The 20,359-nt window shown below is 41.7% G+C and overlaps 1 protein-coding gene across 2 annotated transcripts in view; it reads right to left on the bottom strand.

Moving 5' to 3' along the window:
* The window catches only part of RCAN2 (regulator of calcineurin 2), a 266,886-nt gene that overhangs the window by 28,798 nt on the left and 217,729 nt on the right, over window positions 1-20,359 (bottom strand). The gene's annotated exons all lie outside the window — the stretch shown is intronic.

Here is a 20,359-nt window from a genome sequence, read left to right as displayed (position 1 = left end):
CAAATGTGAGAATGCCCGCAAGGCTGGGGAAAGGCATAAAAGGAAAATTAGAGAATTAAAAAAAATATATATTAATATCATCTGTCTTGTTCCTCTTAGCTTTAAAAAATCCTTGCTTACAGTGTATGTGAAGTTACTGTATGTTCTTAGTGGAGACATTGCTGCTAAGTAAATACCTTCTATTTAAACAAATAAGCCAACAAACCCTGATTCTTTTATTTCTACAATGAGTACAAGTGGGAATGGAGATACACCAAGGTGCAGCAAGAGTCATTGAATTTTGATTTGTGAGGGTCCTAAGCCATTTCCTCCCTCACTTCTATCATTTCACACATCAGGATCCGGAAGTCTGAAGAGACAAGGACCCGCCATGTTGACATGGGCACTTAGTGGCAGAACTACAACCAAGCCAAAGTCCTTGTGACCCTGAGTATAGAGATGCTTTCAATATACAAAGAATCACCCTGCTGTGCTAAGAGGAAGGGAGAAGTTCTGCAGCAGGAGCAAAAGATGGGGATTAATGACCCAAGGCTTGGGTGTGACCACATCTAGGAGAATCAGCAATGTGAAGCGGGACTGTGACGTCACTGATCTCTGGGGTTGTGTGGGAAGAAGAACCCAGATGTCAGAGAAGTTCTCCCCGTCTGTTGGGCCTCCAGATGAACATGTCTCAGACCCTCAAGTGCATGGCTCATGACCCTTCCAAAAACTCGGCTCGTTGCTGAGATTCTCCAGGCCGTGCCTATTGTTCCTTCCATTTTTGATCCTGTGTCTTTTTCTTTATACCCTATCTGTCCAGTCCAGAACTATAAATGATACATTCAAAGCAGTTTTTTTTTTTTTTTTAAGGTTCATAACATTCATGGAGATGTAAGGGGTTCTTTCTCCCCTTTTCAGACTGAGTTCTTAATCCCATTCCTCGAACAAGAACAAAACAAGGAGAGGATCAAACGAAGAAACAAAACAAAGACAGGAATCTTTCCTTGTCTGTTCCTTGAGCAGTTTTTCCTTCATCTCTCACATCATGGGATCAGCCGACCCCTAGGTCTGGGGCCTATGCCACCATTCCAAGAAGGCTCATTAAAGAATTATTCCCCAGCAATATTGTGTTTCCCTGAACAGGAGTCCCGGGGAATACAATGTTTTCTGGTTCCTCGCAATGACAGTATCTTCAGCTACTCACATCACAGCTGGTGGTTTAATTAATTTGGGAACTTTTCAGGAATGGAAGGAATTAAGAGATTAAAAGCTCTTATTTCTAGATAGAAATACTCATATTTCTTAGGACAAAATTCTTGGGTCTTCTTTGTAGCTCTCTGTCTTTCCATTTCTAGCTTGGGAGTTTCACTTCCTCATCTCCGCCCCAGGGCCTGAGCATGGACAGTAAGACCAACTTGGAGGGGAGGTGTTCTTTTCCTTTGACTCTAATTCCTTGTTTGCATTTTATCTTTCTTCTTTATGCCTCACATCTTGGTTGTTCAGAGCCGTTAGGCCTCAAGAGCCTGGATTAGGGGAAAAAAAAATCAAAGAGCCTTGGCCTTGGGTTTAGGGGAGGGCTGACAATGAATGACCTATATGCCTACTCCCTGGGAGGCTGGCAGATGTCAATAACTGAAGGCAATTGTTTTCTTCACTGATCTTCAAAAGAGGGCCCCAGGCAGCTACTGCATCAGCTAGAGTTGGCAAGTGACGAGAACCTCTTTGCTTCTTGTTTTGGGCTTAGGCTGATCATCAAAAGAGGTCTTTCACCAAACCTGAACTCAGGGGCCAGGGTTTTCACAAACTCTATAATGATCATCATCATCAACTAACATTTACTTGGCTTGTCTTCTCTGTACAAGTCTTTTGGGGACTTGCAGTGGCAGTTGGTGACAGACAGCTGGCCAAGAATTGGGGATTCACTAGCCATCACTATTTTCTTCTGCTAGTGACATGACAAACATTTCATGGTAGAAGTGACAGAGCATGAGAGGAAATTGGTTAGAGGCAGGTACAACACAGCGACATCTCCTTGGGCAAAATGGTGTCCTGAACACAGCTAGCCACAGGGGTCTCTCACCTGCTTAGAGCAAATCTATGGTTTCGATGTCCCGGTTCCCCCTAGACACACAGTGATACTTTGTTATCCCCTGGTGGCCAGTTTCCTCCAGACTGGCATCCCACACGCCCAATAAATTCCTCATTTCCTCAACAGTTAGTTCCCTTTGTAACCACTGGCTTGAAAGAGTTCCATAGCAGTGATCTCAAATGCAGGTCTCTGAATCTTGCTACACAGTTAAAAATTAGGGAGAATCCCGAAGAACTTTCGTTGGTTTCATTTACCAATGTTCATTGTACTGGAAAGTTAAAAATATATACATTTATAAATATATTTGAGTAATAGTAATAAGTCCATTAGATGCTAAAATAATATTTTTATGAAAAATAACTCTTCCACGGCAAGAGGAAATTTAGTGAGATCAGCATTTTTTTTCATTTCTGGAAGTTTCTTTAATTTCTGAGTTAATAGAAGATTCCTGAAATCTCACATTTGTTTCTATGTTCAATCTGTTATACTATGTGATTTTGTCTGAAGGGTATGAATCAAACCTGGCCTCACCCAAATACATGCTTGGAAAAGGGAGGAGTAACTTAATAGCCTTTCAAATATTCTTCGAAATTCTTTGTGAATATTCTTTCCTGGTACTTCATCAAAGCTTGACAAGTAGTAGTTTCTTAAAATATATTACAATGTTGAATCTGAAGCTATAATCAAATAACACGTTTATTTGATTATGCTAAGATCCATTTATCTATTTTGCACCTTTAACTTAAAAATAATTTTTTTAAAAGTTTATTCATTTTTCAGAAAAGAGAGAGACAGACCCTGAAGGGGGGAAGGGCAGAAAGAAAAGGTGACACAGAATCTGAAGCAGGCTCCAGGCTGTCAGCACAGAGCCGGGCGCCGGGCTTGAATTCGCAGGCCATGAGATCATGACCTGAGCTGACGTCGGATGCTTAATCGACTGAGACACCCAGCTGCCCCTAATGCTTTTTTTTTTTTTTTTTTTTTAGCCCATGCACGATTCTGTAATGATGTACATTGGCCACTTGAAAAATATTGGTTCCTTGAGTTATGCAGGTTTTCCAAAAGCTCACTCATTTCATCACCCAGTATAAAATGTCACATTCATTAATATTACCACCTATCTTATCAAAAAGTCTTTAGAAACTGGAAAGCTGGTAGATTAATGTTGGTAAATACAGACTTTCCAAAATTCTAAGTTTTGCTCAAAAGTTCCTTCCTAGTCATTGGCGACAAACACTGACAGTTATTTTCCTTGGAGGAGTAGCACACTCATTCATTCACTTTTGAGAAAATATCTGCCAAATATCTAAGTCTGCATAACTCTAGTTTGTCAGTTAGTTATCCTTTTAAGTAAAAATGGTGTTCCATGAGAAAAACAAATGCCTTGAGTTCAGCTTAGGACAGCTTAGAACATTTCCTCAACTCAAACAGCGTATCTTGGGATGCCACAGAAGTATACCTGGGGTACTCCCCATTTTGTTATTCAGATTATTAAAAAAGTGTATGTTCAAGGATAAAGAGTTCATAAAATTAATATACTTATGGCTTCATCAGGGACATTATTTTCTAAGTTCTTTTTTTAAAATTTATTTTGAGACAGAGAATGAGAGTGAGGGGACACAGAGAGAGAGGGAGAGGGAGAATCCTAAGCAGGCTCCATGCTATCAGCACAGAGTCTGACCCAGGGCTCCATCTCATGAACTGTGAGATCATGACCTGAGCCAAAACCAAGAGTAGGATGCTTAACCCATTGAGCCCCCCAGGTGCCCCTATCAGGGACATTTTTAAGTAAAACTGGTATTTTCTTTCTTAGTTACTTTTATCCTTTTTTAAATCTGTGAGTGTGTGGCTGTGTAGAGTACAAATAATACTGATATAGTTTGCCTCTACTGCATTGACTCATACCACAGTACCAGCAGTTTTAACCACCATTGCTTTTGCACCATGGATCTAACTGTCAAAACAGTTGAAAAGGAAAACTGTGGCTTAGCCTTATGGAAACAATTTTGACCTCATGGAAAATGATCTTGCAGGAGTCTGTAGACCATCCTTTGAGAACAGCGGTACTATAATATCTCAGAGAAAGGTAAGGATCTAGTTGGCTTGGGTTGAAGACAAGCAGTCAGTGAGAATCCTAAGGACACAACATAATGGAAATCTAAGCAGGGCTATCATTCAAGAAGGTGTTGCTATAGTAACTGAATGCTGCAGGGAAGGCAAAAAGGATGAAGAAGGTCTTGGCCAATGGGAGACCACTGGTAATCCTACTGAGAACTATCTGAACAGATTGGAGGTGAAACCTGGATTATTATAGATGGAAAAGTGAATGGAGAGGGAAAGGTGGAGAAAGAGAGTGTGGTAAAGAGAAGGAGGGAGCTGGGATGATAAATACATAGGAAGTCAGGTCACGGCAAGATTTTTAGGAGTATGGGGAGATTCCTGGTTGATAAAAAAAACTATAATGAAGGAAATAGAGGAGACAGGAGAGAAGAGGGGGTAATGGAGACAAAAAGAAGCGGCTTCAGAGAGACTTGTAGACACTTCTTCTCATGAGAGAGGAGGTGATAGGTCAGGATGGAGGAGTTTGGAAATGGAACAAGCAAGACTGAAGATGGCTTTTCATCTTGGGGAAATGGATGGTGAAGTCCTCTGCTCAGGTAGGGAAGGCGAAAGGAGACTGAGGCCTTGAGAAGCTTGAGAAAGACTCAGAACAGCTGCTGTGGTCAGAGGCAAGGAGAGTAAATGTGGATGAGTCAAAGAACAGTGTAATGGGTTGAATTATGTCCCCTCCAAAGGATACGCTCAAGTCTCCAGTACCTCAGAATATGACTTTATCGGGAAATGGGGTATGTGAAGATGTAACTAAGAGGGGGGTCATACTGGCATGGGGTGGGCTCTTGTCCAGGATGATTATTGTCCTCATAAGAAGATAACCATGGGAAGACATAAGGAAAGTGTCATTTGAAGACAGAGGATTGGAGTGACGCAACTATAAGCCAAGGAAGGCCAAAGACTGGCGGCAGATTGCAACTTCCAGAAGCTAAAAAGAGACCAAGAGAAATGCCCCTTCAAGTTTCAGAGGGAACACCGCCCTGTGGATGCCTTGGTTTTGGTTTTCTGGCCTCCAGAATGGTGAGATAATACAGTTTTGTGACTCTAAGGCACTCTGGGGTATTTTGTTACAACAACCCTAGAAGACTAACGTAGGCAATTATGTAGCACTAAGGGACCGAATGAAATGGGGACCTGATGGTTTTAATAGAGCCAGAAAATACAGCTATGCCATCTTTTTCCAGCTGAGTGATGATGAGCGGATAGCTGGGCCATTCCAGAGCGGGCTGTACAAGACAGGTGTGTGAGGCGTGGGGAGTGGAAGGAGAAGGAAGAGGGATAACTTGGTTCAAATATGAACACTTTGGGATTTTAAATTCCCTGCCTTTAAATGTATTTGCTTTTCTTGAGGAGTCTGGGAATTGTGGAGACTGGTATAGATGCACTGCTACAAATGGAAGTATTTGTTGCTTTACCTGGAGGAACTCACTGCAATTTTCCTCAAATCTCCTTATTTCATCACTCTTTTAACTATGTGGGTATTATTTGTGCCTCACATTTTTGAAAAAGTTCAAACATGGCTTATGAAGAACATACAAGAATAAAAGACAATAAAATAACACAGGAACTGAGTATCAAAAAAAAAAAAAAGGAAAACAAAGGTAGAAACATAAGTTGGAGCCAAGAAGGTCCAGTTATTCTTTTCACACGAGGAGTCTGTATTGTGAGAGATTTATAAGCACAGTGCCTCTAACAGGACACCCTCCTGAAAACCAGAAAAGCTTCCCATGGGGTCTTGAACATGTATCATGCATGACTGGGCAACAATTTGCTTCTAACCTTTCTCAGCGCTAACATAAGGCACTCCCCACCAGCGATACAGTTCTCTCAGGGTCCATAGGATAGAGAGGAGCCTGACCTTGAAACCAGGCAGAGGGATCTGTCCAGGGTCCTCACAAAGAAGCTCCAGTGATGGAAAGAATACTGTCCTCAGAAATGATGGAACAAAACCATGTAGCAGGTGACCAAACAACATGTGAGCGACTCTTGTTTTTTAAACTTAGGAAGACTTAGGAAGGACTCAATGCATTCTACTTGATTGATTGATACAAAACCCTAAGGTATTTTACAGAAAGAATATTAGAATATTAAAATATTACCTTCGATTTAACTCCAAACCAGACAGGCTGCAGAAAAACAATTCTGTGTCATGTATTATGTCTCCAAATCTTGACTTTTCTGATCAGACTCTCCGAGGGAGAGTTGAGATTGTTATTGTCCTTGAATAACATATGAAGCAAATGGAAGCCGGAGAAGTTAATGACCTCCACAAAGTCACTCAACTACCCCGTTAGCAAAACCAGAACTAGTAAGCGCACGTTGTTTCTACGATGTAAATGTCATTGAGAAGATGCAGACAAGAGAAGAATGAAAAACAAGAACAATAAAAGCAGCTTTCCTTGTCAATCGGAAGGAACAGATCTATCCTTGAAGACACGGCTGCTGGAAGAGTCCGATGCTGCCTTTATCTGCATTCCAAACGATGCTGTCTGCCTTTATATATTTTTCAATTTTCTCACTTACGAGCCCTTTGGGTATGAATTATCTTAATAAGAAATGTGGTGTCTTTCAAAATCACAAGGCTCTCATCTGTCACATAATACTTCCCAGAAACTGCTGAAGAATGAAATAATTCATTTCGGTTTATCACCTCTCCATGGATTCCACTGATGAGTCATGTGCAAATCCCATGTTTAAGGATCATAGTGGATTTTACGGGCTGCTCAGGACGATCTCCTGTCACAGGGACCTGCTGCTGTAAATCTTCCCTAACGCAGACTGCTTGTGTGAAAAGAACATCAGGCCTGCATGAGGGGGGAGTGGGGGGGACTTTTACTCCTGGATTTTAACCTGCCAGATTTCCTTAGGCCAGCCAGGTTTGTATTAAATCCTGTTTCATTTCGTTTGTGGTCCTGATGTTACCCAGATACAAAATCATTATGAAAAGGAAGGTCTCAGCCCTTTTTTACTGACAAAGAAGTGAACAGACCTCGTGTCACGTGACTGCTTTGGGAGAAGATAATTCACCGGTAAATGCACAAATGCCTTTGTCCCTTCTCGCTGGAGTCCTTGTGAGAGACAATGATCTAAACTCTAAAAGGACCCACTTTGTCCTAACACCTCATCACCTGCTTCTCTCAGCAGAGTGCTTTTCATGGGCTGTGTTCGAGTCTGTTCTTTCTTTCCCACCCTAAAGCTCAGGGTGGCTGGATAACGTTTCTCTGCGGGAGTACATTTTGACTTCTTTCTAGTGGAGGAAGCCTCCATTTTCCTGATTTTACTGTGCTGGCATCTAGACATAGAGAATTGGAGAAACAAAGCCCAAAAACCACTCTAAGTCCAGAATATGTACAGGGGCTACAAATTGGAATGTTCTTTGAATGGGGGGTCAACTGAAGCTTTGTGGAGCTTGAAGTTTTGAGAACTCGGGAAACCTTCTTAAGGCAAAATAATACTAAATGGGCGCCAAAGTGGAATATTTTATTTTTAGTTTATTTTTATTTATTTTGAGAGAGAGACAGCAAGCAGAGGAGGGAAAGAGGGAGAGAGAGAGAGAGAAAGCGAGAGAGAGAGAAAGCGACAGAGAGAGAGAGAGAATCCCAAGCAGGCTCTGTGCTGTCGGCTCAGGGCCCTATGCAAGGCTCAAATTCACGAGCTGTGAGATCATGACCTGAGGCAAAATCAGGAGTCCGATGCTTAACCAACTAAGCCACCCAGGTGTCCCAAAGTGGAATATTTTTTAATGGCAATACGAAATTCTTACAAAATTAGTGTGCGACATTTTACAAAAAAAATATATGATCCTGTGAAACACATCGTCAGGGCCCTGCCAGGGCCTGGGTACAGGCCCATGCAATGAGGGCCTTAAAGCTGAAACTTCATTCATTTGCCAGGAAATATGCCTCAGAGAATGACAAGTATAGTGCGCCATCACAAAGGAGTCTGGAGTCCATGTGTACGGAGCAGCTCAAATAAGGTGCTTGTATGATTCTCAGTTAAGGAACATTTCCCCATGTGTTTGGATCACCAGAATGAAAGCCAAGAAACTCGAATTTGTCAAGTGTCGGTTCATTTATCATATAGATGGCTGAGTATGTCCCTACTATACACACCAGCACCCACTTTGTAAATATCCAAGATGGAGGACTGAGGGAGAGCCAGTGAGGGGCGCTTAGAACCTGTCTCAACAGCTGGACAGTAAAGGATGGTAAGTGTCAGATGAGTGGGCCAAGAGAGAAACCGACAGGTGGCGTTGTCTGTGTGCCTAGGACCCTTGCGGGGTCTAACTCTGTGCAGCTGCCAGCACCTGAGCCCACGGCTTGTTCTGGGAGGTCACCCTGCCCACCACCACGAGACCCCAGGGGACATGGATCTTGTCTGTACCAAGCAAGGTACCACTTGTGGATGGCTGCATGCTCCGTGTCTGACGCAGAATGTTTTTAAGCATTGAATACCCAGAGTGGGGAGGGGCACCCCCACATGTACTGGGGCTGAGTAGGGGGTAAACCAGGCAAACTCGAGACCTCAGAGAGAGTAACTATGAGCACAGATCTCGATTACATGCCACAAATGGGACATATCTGCATGGTTTTAAATACAAAAAGAAGGATCTGATGATCCTTTTATAGCCGCCACATTTCAGTTTACAGTATCAGCGTTGCCTTGGTTCAGGGCATCTCCTGAGGGCTAATGACAGCTTCATCCTTCTCTGGGCCATCAACTCTTCTTCTTTGATCATCAAGCTGCAAGAGCGCCTATGGCTGTCCCCAGCTCTGACTAGATAGAAGCTCTAATTGTGCATGTGTAATTGATGAAATGCACGGCCTCCTTTACAGCTTGTAAGACCAGGAATTGCATTTTAACTCTATTTAAATACTGTTCTACCTATTAGGTATAGGTAATGAGAGGGCAGCGTGATGCCATGGCACTAGCACATACTTCCATAGTTCAAATCCTGAACACAGGATTTGTGCAACCTTGAGCAATTTACTTATCTATTTGACACCTGTTTCTTCATCTGTAAGATGGACTAATAACGATATCTATGTTATAGGGTTTCCCTGGACATTCGGTGAATTAGTATGTGTAAATTGCTTAGAAAGGTACTGAGCATGAGTGTGCTCATAGCAGATTGGAAGAGAAAACAATGTTTTGTTCACATGTCTGTATTTGGCCTGCCAGCCATAGCTATGCAAATCCCCCTATCCCCGCCAATTAGGGTGGGGTATATCTATATCTGTGTCTACATCCAGCTATATTTATATAACTATCCTTGCTACCTGGATCTAATCCTTTACTGACTGTAAAGAGCAATTACAGGGATGCCCAGAGTAATACCTCACATAAAATTAAGTCTAATTATACTAATATGATTTTATTGATGTTATTATCTACTTAAGAGGTAGAATCCAAATTAACCATCATTATTTCTTTCTTGGCTGCTAAGCTTTAAAAGTTTTCTTTACAAGAACAGCACGGTAAATTAAATAATTCTGAGAAGGAATCCTGACTGGGTAATTGCTGTCAATTGTTCCCTTTGGAGATCCTGTTCCATCAGCAGGGACCAGGGCTCAGAGAGAAAGAGAGCACATGACAAAGGTGCCAGCTACTACCAAAAATGTTCAAAGTCAGGGACATAAGAGATTCATTCAGCCCTTCACACCTGGCTCCCTTTGCCCCTCCAACACACTTCAACTATCTTTTAGACAAGCCCCTCTCCAGAACTCTGTTCCCCATATTCAGCTTTTTCCTGAACACTTCTATAAAGATATCCAATTGGTGACTTAAACTTAATAGTTCCAAAGCCAAATTCTCTGCTAGGGCCTCTAATTCTACTGCCTCCACGCCCCTCTCTCAATGAATGGTTTCTATACCCAGCTGCTCGAGCTAGGAAGCCGTGGGTCACCTGATCTCTTCCCTCTTCCTCACTCCTATATCCTACTGTAACTCACCCAGACCTGTGCTCTTCCAACACTTCACCTTTGCACCAATTCCTTGGCTTGCCACATCCCTCCCTATTACTGCACTAGGTCTCTCTAGATTCAGTTCAGCATACTTCGAAAGTATGCTGCAAGAGAGGTCTTTCTAAAAGACAACATTCTGATCACATAGGTTGTCTATAAAATCCTTCGGTGGCTTCACACAGCTGTTCAAATATGGCTTGGCTTAGCATTAAAGGCCCTTTATAAAATGGCCATCACCCACCCCCTAATCTCATAGTCTACCCCTTTGCAACCTTTCCCCTATACACCAGCCAAACGTCCACTCAAAGGTTCCTAAGGTGAGCAATTCTGTACTTCCAGGCCTTCCTGCACCTTCTCCTTCTTCTGCCATTGACACCTTTCTCCTTCAGATCACTTTTCCCCCCGTGTTCTTTTTATTTCAGTTTTATGGAGGTATAGTTGGCCCATATGACACTGCCTAACTTTAAGGTGTACAACATAATGGTCTGAGATATATACAGATGGTAAAATGATTACCATAATACATTGAATTAAAATAAATCATCTCAACTAGTTGCCAAGCTCTTTTCCTGTGAGGAGAATGTTTAAGATCTACTCCCTTTCCAACTGTCAAATCTACAACACACTGTGTTATTGACCACAGTCAACATGCTATATGTTACATCCCCGTGAAGTACGTTCTCATTATTTCTCTAGTACCAGCCTTCTCATATATGAGAAGTCCCTCTGACTCCAATCCTGTGGAGGTTAAGACATCCTTCCAACTGTGCTCCCATAACACAGTGATCTAGTTAGTGAGGGTAACTGCTTCCTCATTAACTAGACTTTAGAAACTTCAAGGGCAGAAATGGTGTCATTTTTACCATTGGGCCCTTTCCACATGGATGCATCATTGAGTGCCAGCTGTGTACAATCCAGGATGCCTCACTATGGGAAGGGTTCCCTTGGTAATGAAATGAACAAGGCAATATGAATAGAACAGTCTTCCCCTTCTCCCCCATGCTACCTTTGGGTGCCTTGTCTCTTCTCTTCAAAGTCATTCTTCCATAATATCCATAAATGTGTGGGGCACCTGGTAGTGCTCAGTTAGTTAAGCATCTGACTCTTGGTTTCGGCTCAGGTCATGATCTCACAGTTTATAAGTTTGAGCCCCACGTTGGGCTCTGTGCTGACAGCATGGAGTCTGCTTGGGATTCTCTCTCTCTCTCTCTCTCTCTCTGCCCCTCCCCTCCCTTTCAAAATATATAAATATACATTTTTTAAAAAATCAATAAATGTGTACTGAACACTCTACTATAATAGGGAAGCTGATGTCAAATTAGACACACTTCTTTCCTGAAGTTATTCTTGACCTCTTCCTCCAACATACCCTCTCCCCATTTAGGGTTAGCCTCCACTTCCTTTGATTATTTCTCACACTCTGAATCTCATTTCAGAATGATGGGTCATCAAAGTGTGTGTGTGTGTGTGTGTGTGTGTGTGTGTGTACATGCAGGAAGATTCAAGAAAGACTTCAGGGAATAAATGGTATGTGACAAATGGATGGAATACTGATGTGTGGAGGGGCTTTTGAAGAAGCTTTCTGTTCCGGGCAGGAGAGCAGGATCATCAAAGGATTTATATATTCCTATTAGTCTGATGTCACCTCTAAGGAAAGGCATACTGGGGGACTGAGGAAAAAGATGACAAAAGGAATCATATTTCCCCTGTGGCACATTCACAGCTGTTATTAAATACTTTTAGAATTGCTGTAAATGTGACCCAAATGAGATTTGAGATTTTATTATTTTAAGAGTCAGCTCATACATGTTTCTTACAACATTTATTTTCCTGGAAAAATATATACTCCACTGACTACATTTCCTTTGAATTCTAATTTCTCTGACACACATGAGACAAAGAGCTCACCAGCCCGGAGACCAATTTTGGAAATGACCCCTTTCCTGAATGCCACTCTGTGTTGTAATTGAAAGAGGTAGGGAATGTACCTCTGACAACAAGTAGTGTTCTATCTTTTCAAGACTGAAGTGAGGACTCTGTTTTAATACCGGGTGGTCAATAATTGATGAGGAGGACATTTTTAGTATGTTTAATGTTAAATTAAAGGGCTAAATCCTAAATATGTTTCATATCACATCCTCTGGAAGATAGGCAATTTAAAATTTAATTCATTCATTTTACCATTTGGCTTATGATCAAAGCAAGCTTTTCAAAGGCAGCACGGTATCCTTAACTTATTTTTCCCAAGAAATTGAAATGGCATTTGCATTCTTTGGAGAGGCAGATAAGAGCAACTTTTTATGACTCAATCTTTATATCTAGAAAGAAAAGGCAGTTTGTTATGCTACTAATGGTCTTCCCCACTATTTTTTTCCTCCTTTCAATTACACTTTTTCTGTTTTATTTGGGTTCTATCCTCTGTTCTTCACATAACGGCACAAAAAGAATACTTGTTAATGATAAAACCTTAATACGGTCAAACCCCTCATGTTCAAATTCCCTGAGATTTGAAACTAAAAGGTTTGTTTCAACCTGTCCCAAATCTGGGACACACGGCCACCTGAATGAAAGCTTTCCAGACTGAAACATGAGAGCCAATACTGATCATGGCTGCCATGGATCTCCTAAAAACAAAACCACCTCTGCAGCTGTAGCTAACATTGAGTGTAATTTGGGATTGCAATTTTGCACAGCGCTTAAACTGTCACCTGGACATTTATGAGACAGCCAGCCCCTCACGAAGCCCCTTACATACGATAATCCATTTCAATCTCACAATAAAGCCTCTGAGGCGGATGGAGAAGCCCGGTCCTTCTGTGGCTAGCCTGGTCAGGGACAGAAAGCACATCTCATCCCAGAGAGTCTAGGAGCTGGAGTTATGGTCAACCTCTACGTCGCCCCACTGAGGGCAGAGAGGAGCTGTGTTGATATGGCTTTATCCCTTCTGTTGCACCTCACTCAATGGGACAGATGCATCTTCTGTCTTCAGTCGACTTTGCTCATGTACATGTCATGGACCAGAGGCAGCGTAAAGAATTCTAGAATGACTGGAATTCCTAGAATGACTGGAACCTGAAAAGAAGCTTCTGGCAAAAGGATGGGAGCTTCACATAAGCATTTCAGCCTAGAAGTTTCTGCAAATAGGATCATAGTAATGAAAGTATGTTTTTCCCACAATATACACATTTGTGTGTGTGCATGTGTGTGTGTTTTACACACAAAAGCTCAAGATGGTTGAATATAAGCCTGATGTAGGGCCAAAACCATTGCCAGCCAAGAAGAACAATTTGACAGAGAATTCCCTTCTCTCCCTGTGGCAGCTGAATGCAGCCAGTAACTTGTCGTCAGCATCCACTATCATGAGAATCACCACGCCGTGGATTGCCCAAACCAGGACACTTTATACTGTGATCTCGGGACTGTTTAAGGCATGCTGGATATGTGGTCGTCTCCCGGCTGGGCCTCTGAAGCAGGGATGGCAAAGCTGTGATCCTCAACACCCTAGAAAGACGTGACAGTTCTGCTGATGGTCAGTCCTGTTCTGAACGTGCAAGCCTTCTCTGCTGTTCACAGCAGCTGATCAGGCACACTTCATAGACTTTCTAGTGTGGGCTACTTATTTGTAATCTAATGAGACGGATACAGAATACAATTTTAGGGCTTACTAAAATTCATAAATGAGTGTGTGGAGAGATTCTATGTAGGTGTTCCGCTAAGAAGACTGACCACTGCACAACCATGCACTGCTGCTCACGGGCACGAATATGTCTTAGCTGTAATAATAATCGTCAACACTTACCAGACCTTCCTAAGTGCAGACACTGTTCTAGGTGCTGTATGTCTTCCTGACAGTACAACCTGTGGACCTCAGGCCAGCAACAGCAGCGCCAGGGGCTTGTTAAGCAAGCAGCACCTCAGCCCCAGAAAGCCCCTAGACCTACTAATTCAGGATCTGCATTCCAGCAAGATCCCCAGGTGATCAGCATCCTATTTAAGTTAGGGTAGCACCGGACCAGGAGACACGGGTTGGGCAATTTGAGACTTAAGAGCTTCCTGACTCAGTGAATAAACTGATTTATGTAATTGTGCTATTGGGAATTATCAGTGCTGTCCTTGGGTCTTAGCAGTTTTCAGTATTTTTTGCACTAACTGATATAGTCGCAGAGTTATGGTTAGCAATGGTACCCACTGATTGCTTTGTTCTTACAATTACTACATTGTTTATTATTATTATTATTTTCATGTTTATTTTTGAGACAGAGAGAGAGAAAAAAGCATGACTGGGGGAGGGGCAAAGAGAGAGAGGACAGAGGATCCGAAGCAGGCTCTGTGCTGACAGAAGAGAGCCCGATGATGAACTCGAACTCATGAACCATGAGATCATGACCTTAACCTAAGTTGGACGCTTCACCGCCTGAGCCACCCAGGCACCCTCACCACGTTGTTTTTACACTGATTATGATCTTGCTGTTTGCAAGTTCTTTGTTTTCCCTGGGCTCTTTTCCCACACAAGGGAGGAGTCCATCGGGTAGGTGAGGTGCTGTGTTGGAGACTTCCATGGACAAATGAAGAGGAATACCTGAAAAGATTTCCAAATGTACCAGCTGTGGCTTCAGCTGATCAATAATGTAAACTGCAATCCGCCTTGAAGATTGACAAAGCAATCTATTTCTGCTGTGTATTGCTTAATCAAGGCACATTTGAGACCAAGCTGTACATACATAAGAATCATACCAATCTCAGCTTTGCAACATGAATGTAAACATCAGACCTCCTTCTCTCACTCAGTTTTAATGACTTTTCCCAAAGGTTCCCAGTGATCAAGTTAATCTCTTAGGATAGTAGAGGTGATGGATTCCAACCTCTTGACTTGAAAATGGCAAGAGATAAGGCAGAGAGCAGTAGGTGACACACTCAATGTCTCATCACTAGTCAGAGGCAAAACTGCACTAGAATTTGGGTCTTGAATGTACAGACACAATAAAACCTAAAGACATTACAGCAATGTTCTTTTTGTTTATTATTAATTTTTTAGGTTTATTTATTTTGAGAGACAGAGTTGAGGAGGGACGTGGAGAGAGGGAGAGAGAGAATCCCAAGAAGGCTCCATGCCAACCCACAAACCATGAGATTATGACCTGAGCTGAAACCAAGAGTCAGATGCTTAACCTACAAAGCCACCTACGAGCCCTTACAGCAATGTCTAAAATCAAGAGTCTCCCCTGATATATTGTGACCTTGTGAACAATGCAAGGCTTTGAATAATCCAAAAATATTCAGAGGTGTAGTGCTGGAGATCATGTATTCCTTGAAACACCAGGTCTGTGGTACTTTTCTTTTAGAAAATTGCAAATACAAATTTCATCCCAATTTTCCATATCAAAAAGCCAAGGCCAAAAGACGTTAAGTGATTTGTTAAAGGTTACAGGCAAGCAACAGTACTATGAGGTCAAGCATTGGTCAATTTTACTTAAGTTTATCAGAAAAAAGATTTAAAGAAAAAGAAGAAATTGCTGACTTTCAGAAAACAGTTCTTCAAAACAAAGAGTATTAGCTTCTTCAAGGAGTCCTCTGAAGTTTTATTTTAAAACTTTATTTATTTATTTATTTAAAATGTTTTATTTATTTCTGAGAGAGAGAGAGACAGTGTGAACAGGGGAGGGCCAGAGAGAGAGAGGGAGACACAGAATCTGAAGCAGGCTCCAGGCTCTGAGCTGTCAGCACAGAGTCCGATGTGGGGCTCGATCCCACGGACAGGGAGATCATGACCTGAGCCAAAGTCAGACACTTAACTGACTGAGCCACCCAGGTGGTGCCCCAATTTTAAAAAGTCTTAAGGAAAATGGGCTTGTTTCTAGCTATAACAGCTAAGTCGCCCGTCTCTTGAAAATCAGAAGATAATGCTGATGTCTAAAGCAACATTTGAAACTTCTGTTTTTTCAATTAAAAAAAGATCCTGAGCCTACCTAAAAAAAAAAAAAGTATATAAAAAGGCATATAGGTAAAATACCACGTAAGACTATCAAAAACACTGGTAGGAAATAAATGGCAGCAAAGGGAAATAAGCACAACTGGTACATATAATGGCATTAAATAAACCAACCAGAACTATCTGTGACACGCTTAATGGTCCTTCCTTTTAAATTTCCCGACATGTGGGGGTTTGGATTTGTTGTTTTGGAGCACATTCTTTGTTTCAGTCCATCAATGGCACACATTTTCGCTCGTTTCATTACAGAATCCCATCTGCTTCATTTTTCCTTCCTGGAATTTCTAAATGTCTTTCTATTTTCATTTAAGAGAAGAGACATAAGCTCTTAGTTAATTAGTAACACCACAAAATTGTATGTCCAGGTTCCTAATTACACAGTTTGTTTTATATCCAATGGCGTCTCGAAGTCACTTACCACAGACCCCCAGCAATGCCAGGCCCTCTTTCCATTGGTTAAGCTGTAGGCCTGTTGTACATCAGTCATGACAAAGTTTCTTTTCGTCTCAGTCCTGGGTTATTTCCACCACTCTATGTATCTCTTATCTTTCTCTTTCACGAATTAACATCTTCTGCGGTGTGGGAACACATCTTTGAGTAGTCCCCTCCCCCATAAAGGTGACCAGTAGCGAACATTCTGGGTTACTGTATTGACAAATATGTACGCATTTTGCCATCACATTAGACGATAGTCCCAACAAAGGCCTCAGCAAATCTTGGGGCATCTCCAGGTCAGCCCCTTACATCCCTTGGATCAGTCATTGCATGAAAGCTGTCCATAGAGAAGGGCCAGGGCCATGGTGAGATGGCTCCCTGCTCTCCTGGGCTGGGGGCACTTTTCACAGGGGGACTCAGCTGAACACCTTCCACTGCCAATGCTTCAGAGACTGGGGAATGCATGACTCAGGTGTGTTGGGAGGACCTGGAGGACTCTGAGGGTGAGGGTGCGTGGGTGGGATGTGCTGGGAGGCCTCAGAACACAGAAGCTGGGAGGTGTCAGCTGGGTGCGGGAACCCAGGGGTAGCCAATGAGGGTGACTTGACTCTCGGGTGGGGGCTGAGCCTGCGGCACTGCCTCATAGTCATTTTGAAAGTTATTTGACTCAGATTCCCTCAGGCTCAGCTCTTTCTCCTGTGGCCCCAACACTCTTCAAGACGCCCCACTTCATTTCGTGATTGCTTACTCACAGGCCAAGCCTGGGAACACATGCTGAGGCTGCTGCGAGCCTGAATGCAGAGGCGCCCTGTGAGAGCTGTCCTCAGGAAGCCTTGCTGCTCCCCCTGGATGGCCAGTGTGATGCTCCCGGAGCTGGGGGCTCCTCAGGGGTCCATCCCACCACAGCCTGCTCCTGCCCAGTGGATGCCACTTGCCTGCTGTCTTCCAGAAGGATTCCTGATCTGCTCATATGGCACTTTCTCCTATTTCCAGTGCCATGGATTACTTCTTCTTGCTATATTTGTTCCTGCCATTTTAGAGAGATTTTAGCAGAGAGAGGAGTTCAACCCCTTCTAAGCCTGCTATTTTGAGCCAGAAGAGCACCGGGAACTTCTTGCCAAATGACACTGGGTTGAGCCACACAAAATTGCACTTTATGGAATTTAGAAAAAAAAACATCAAATATTGGTAATTTCACGTGGTTCAGTCTAACGAAGACTAAGTCCAGAGGGCATAAAATAAGCCAGATGAGCCAAGGAATACCTTCATAACTCTCTTTAAGGAAATCATTAATCATCAACTTTTAAAAAAAGGTATCTTCTTCTTTTTCAGGAAAATCATTCACTCTTCAAATCCAAGGCAGGGAACTTATAATTTAGCCCTGGTGCAGTGTCTAACACCGCACTGGACATTTTCTCCTCTGTGATTTCATTTAATTCTGTAATGATGATGTAAAGTAACATTCTAACTGGGTTAGATGCCAACATTGGTGTCTGTGGAGGATACGTTTTTAACATTCATTTTTTACTGAAGTATAGTTGACATACATTATTATATTTGCTTATTATTATATTTGTTTCAGGTGTACAGCATAGTGATTCAACATTTATATACATTATGCGATGCTCACCATGATAAGCGTATTCACCGTTTGTCACCAAAGTTATTACATTATTATTGACTATATTCCCTATGTTGTACTTTTCATCTCCGTGACATATTTATTGCATCACTAGACATTGGTACTTCTGAATCCTCTTCACCTATTTTGCCCATCCCTCCACTCTGCTCCCCTCAGGCAACCACCATTTTGTTCTTCCCAGTGGCTACTTCTGCCATTTTATGTATCATCTACCTTCCTCTTTCTTAATATTTTCTGTTATGTGGGAAAATATCTTTGAGTAGTCACCCTCCCCCCACAAATTTGACATATGGCACATATTCTGTGTCCCTAAAAAACTGGTGAGTGTCATACACACTGCTTCAAGGTACAGCAAAGCAGGGGACCCGGCTCTGTACTGTGGTGATTGGGCCAATGAACACCAACCTTTAACACTTTTTAGGCATAAGCTTCACATCACTGAAACTGCAACAAAGATCATCCCTTTTTACAGATGAAACTAATGTAAAGAAGTTAAAGACATTTCCAAAAGCTACTCTGCTAGTGACAGGGCAGCTGGGGTTTTAACACCAATGTTTGTCCTGTGTCCTTTTCAATATAGCACGGCTCTTTCAAGTGCTTACAATGTGCTGCCCATTGTTATCCAAAATAGCTGATAGTGCTAAAAAGATGGACATCCCAAAATATTATCATCCTAACAAATTTCTGAGCCTTCAGAATGAAGTTAAATGCAGAATACATCCTTTGCAAGATCTCTCTCAACTTCCACCTGCCCCTCACCTCCAGCCTAGTAAAACTATCAAAGCCTCCCTTGACTATTTTTTAAATGAGGTTCTTCCCCTCCCCCAGCTTTATTGAGATATAATTGACATGTATCGTGTAAGTTTAAGGTATCCAACATAGCGATTTGATACATGTATAGATAACAAAACAATGATCACAGTAGGGTTAGTTAACACGTCCATCACCTTACCATTTTTATCTTATAGTTTTTATAGTTACCATTTCTAATTTGATAGTGAGAGTCTATTCTATTAGCAACTTGCAAATATATCTTACAATATCGTTAACTAGAGTCACCATGCTATATGCTATATCCCCAGAATTTATTCATCTTATAACTGGAAGTCTATACCCATCTCCCCCCTCCACATCCTGTTCCTGCCCCTACTGCAAATTTGTTCTTTGCTTCTATAAGGTGGGTTTTTTTCCCCCACGTATAAGTGAGATCTATAGTATTTTCCTTTCTTTGAGTTATTTTACTTTGTACAATGCCCTCAAGGCCCATCTGCCATCCATGCTGTCACAAATGGCAGGATTTCCTTTCTTTTCATGACTGAGTAATGTTCTACTGTGTGTGAAGACTACATTTTCTTTCACCATTCATCTGTTGATGGACACTTAGGTTGTTTCCTTGTCTTCGTATTGTAAATGATGCTGCAGTGAATATGTGAATGCAAGTATCTCTTCAAGGGCTACTTCATTTCCTTTGGATGTATATCTAGAAGTGGAATTGGTAGATCATAGGGTGTTTCTATCCTTAATTTTTTGAGGAACCTCCATACTGGTTTCCACAGTGGCTGCACCAATGTATATTTCTACCTCTTTGATGAAACTATAGTATTAGCCTCTTGAGATAAGGAACAATGACTGTTCCTAACTTAGTTGGTAGGTTTATAGGGATTAGTTTTATTATAATTCACAACTTGTAAATACATTACATAAACACTTCTATTTACATTAAATATTATGCAATAAATTACACAAAAAGGAAAACAATTGGAAGAAGATACATCAAAATGTTTTTGTTATGAAACTGTTAATATTCTTTACCTTTTTTGTTTTTTTCCCCCAATTTTTCTATAAATAGGTCATGTTTCTATAATTAGAAAAAACACAAATGTTGTCAAGCGTAAAACAAGCTTTTTTAAATTAAAGTAATATTTTCAGCCTGTTTTATTACTGCTAGAAATAATTAGTTTCATAAGTTTGTTCCAGACTTAGTAAATAATTCTATAAAAGTATAGAGTCTTTACTATTTTTTCTTTTTTTGTCCTGAGTTTGGCTTTTGTAAGTTTCTAATGTTTGTTATACTAAGAAGTTATGAATAAGGGCTATGTTCACCCTCTGTAAACCCCTCTCCCACCCTGGGTAAACATCTTTCATGTAGG

This window comes from Hyaena hyaena, unplaced genomic scaffold (genome assembly GCF_003009895.1).
Source record: "Hyaena hyaena isolate Hyena2069 unplaced genomic scaffold, ASM300989v1 scaffold_55, whole genome shotgun sequence".
Taxonomy (NCBI): Eukaryota; Metazoa; Chordata; class Mammalia; order Carnivora; family Hyaenidae; genus Hyaena; species Hyaena hyaena.
Note: the sequence above shows the minus strand (reverse complement) of the source record. Positions and strands in the feature narration are given on the sequence as shown.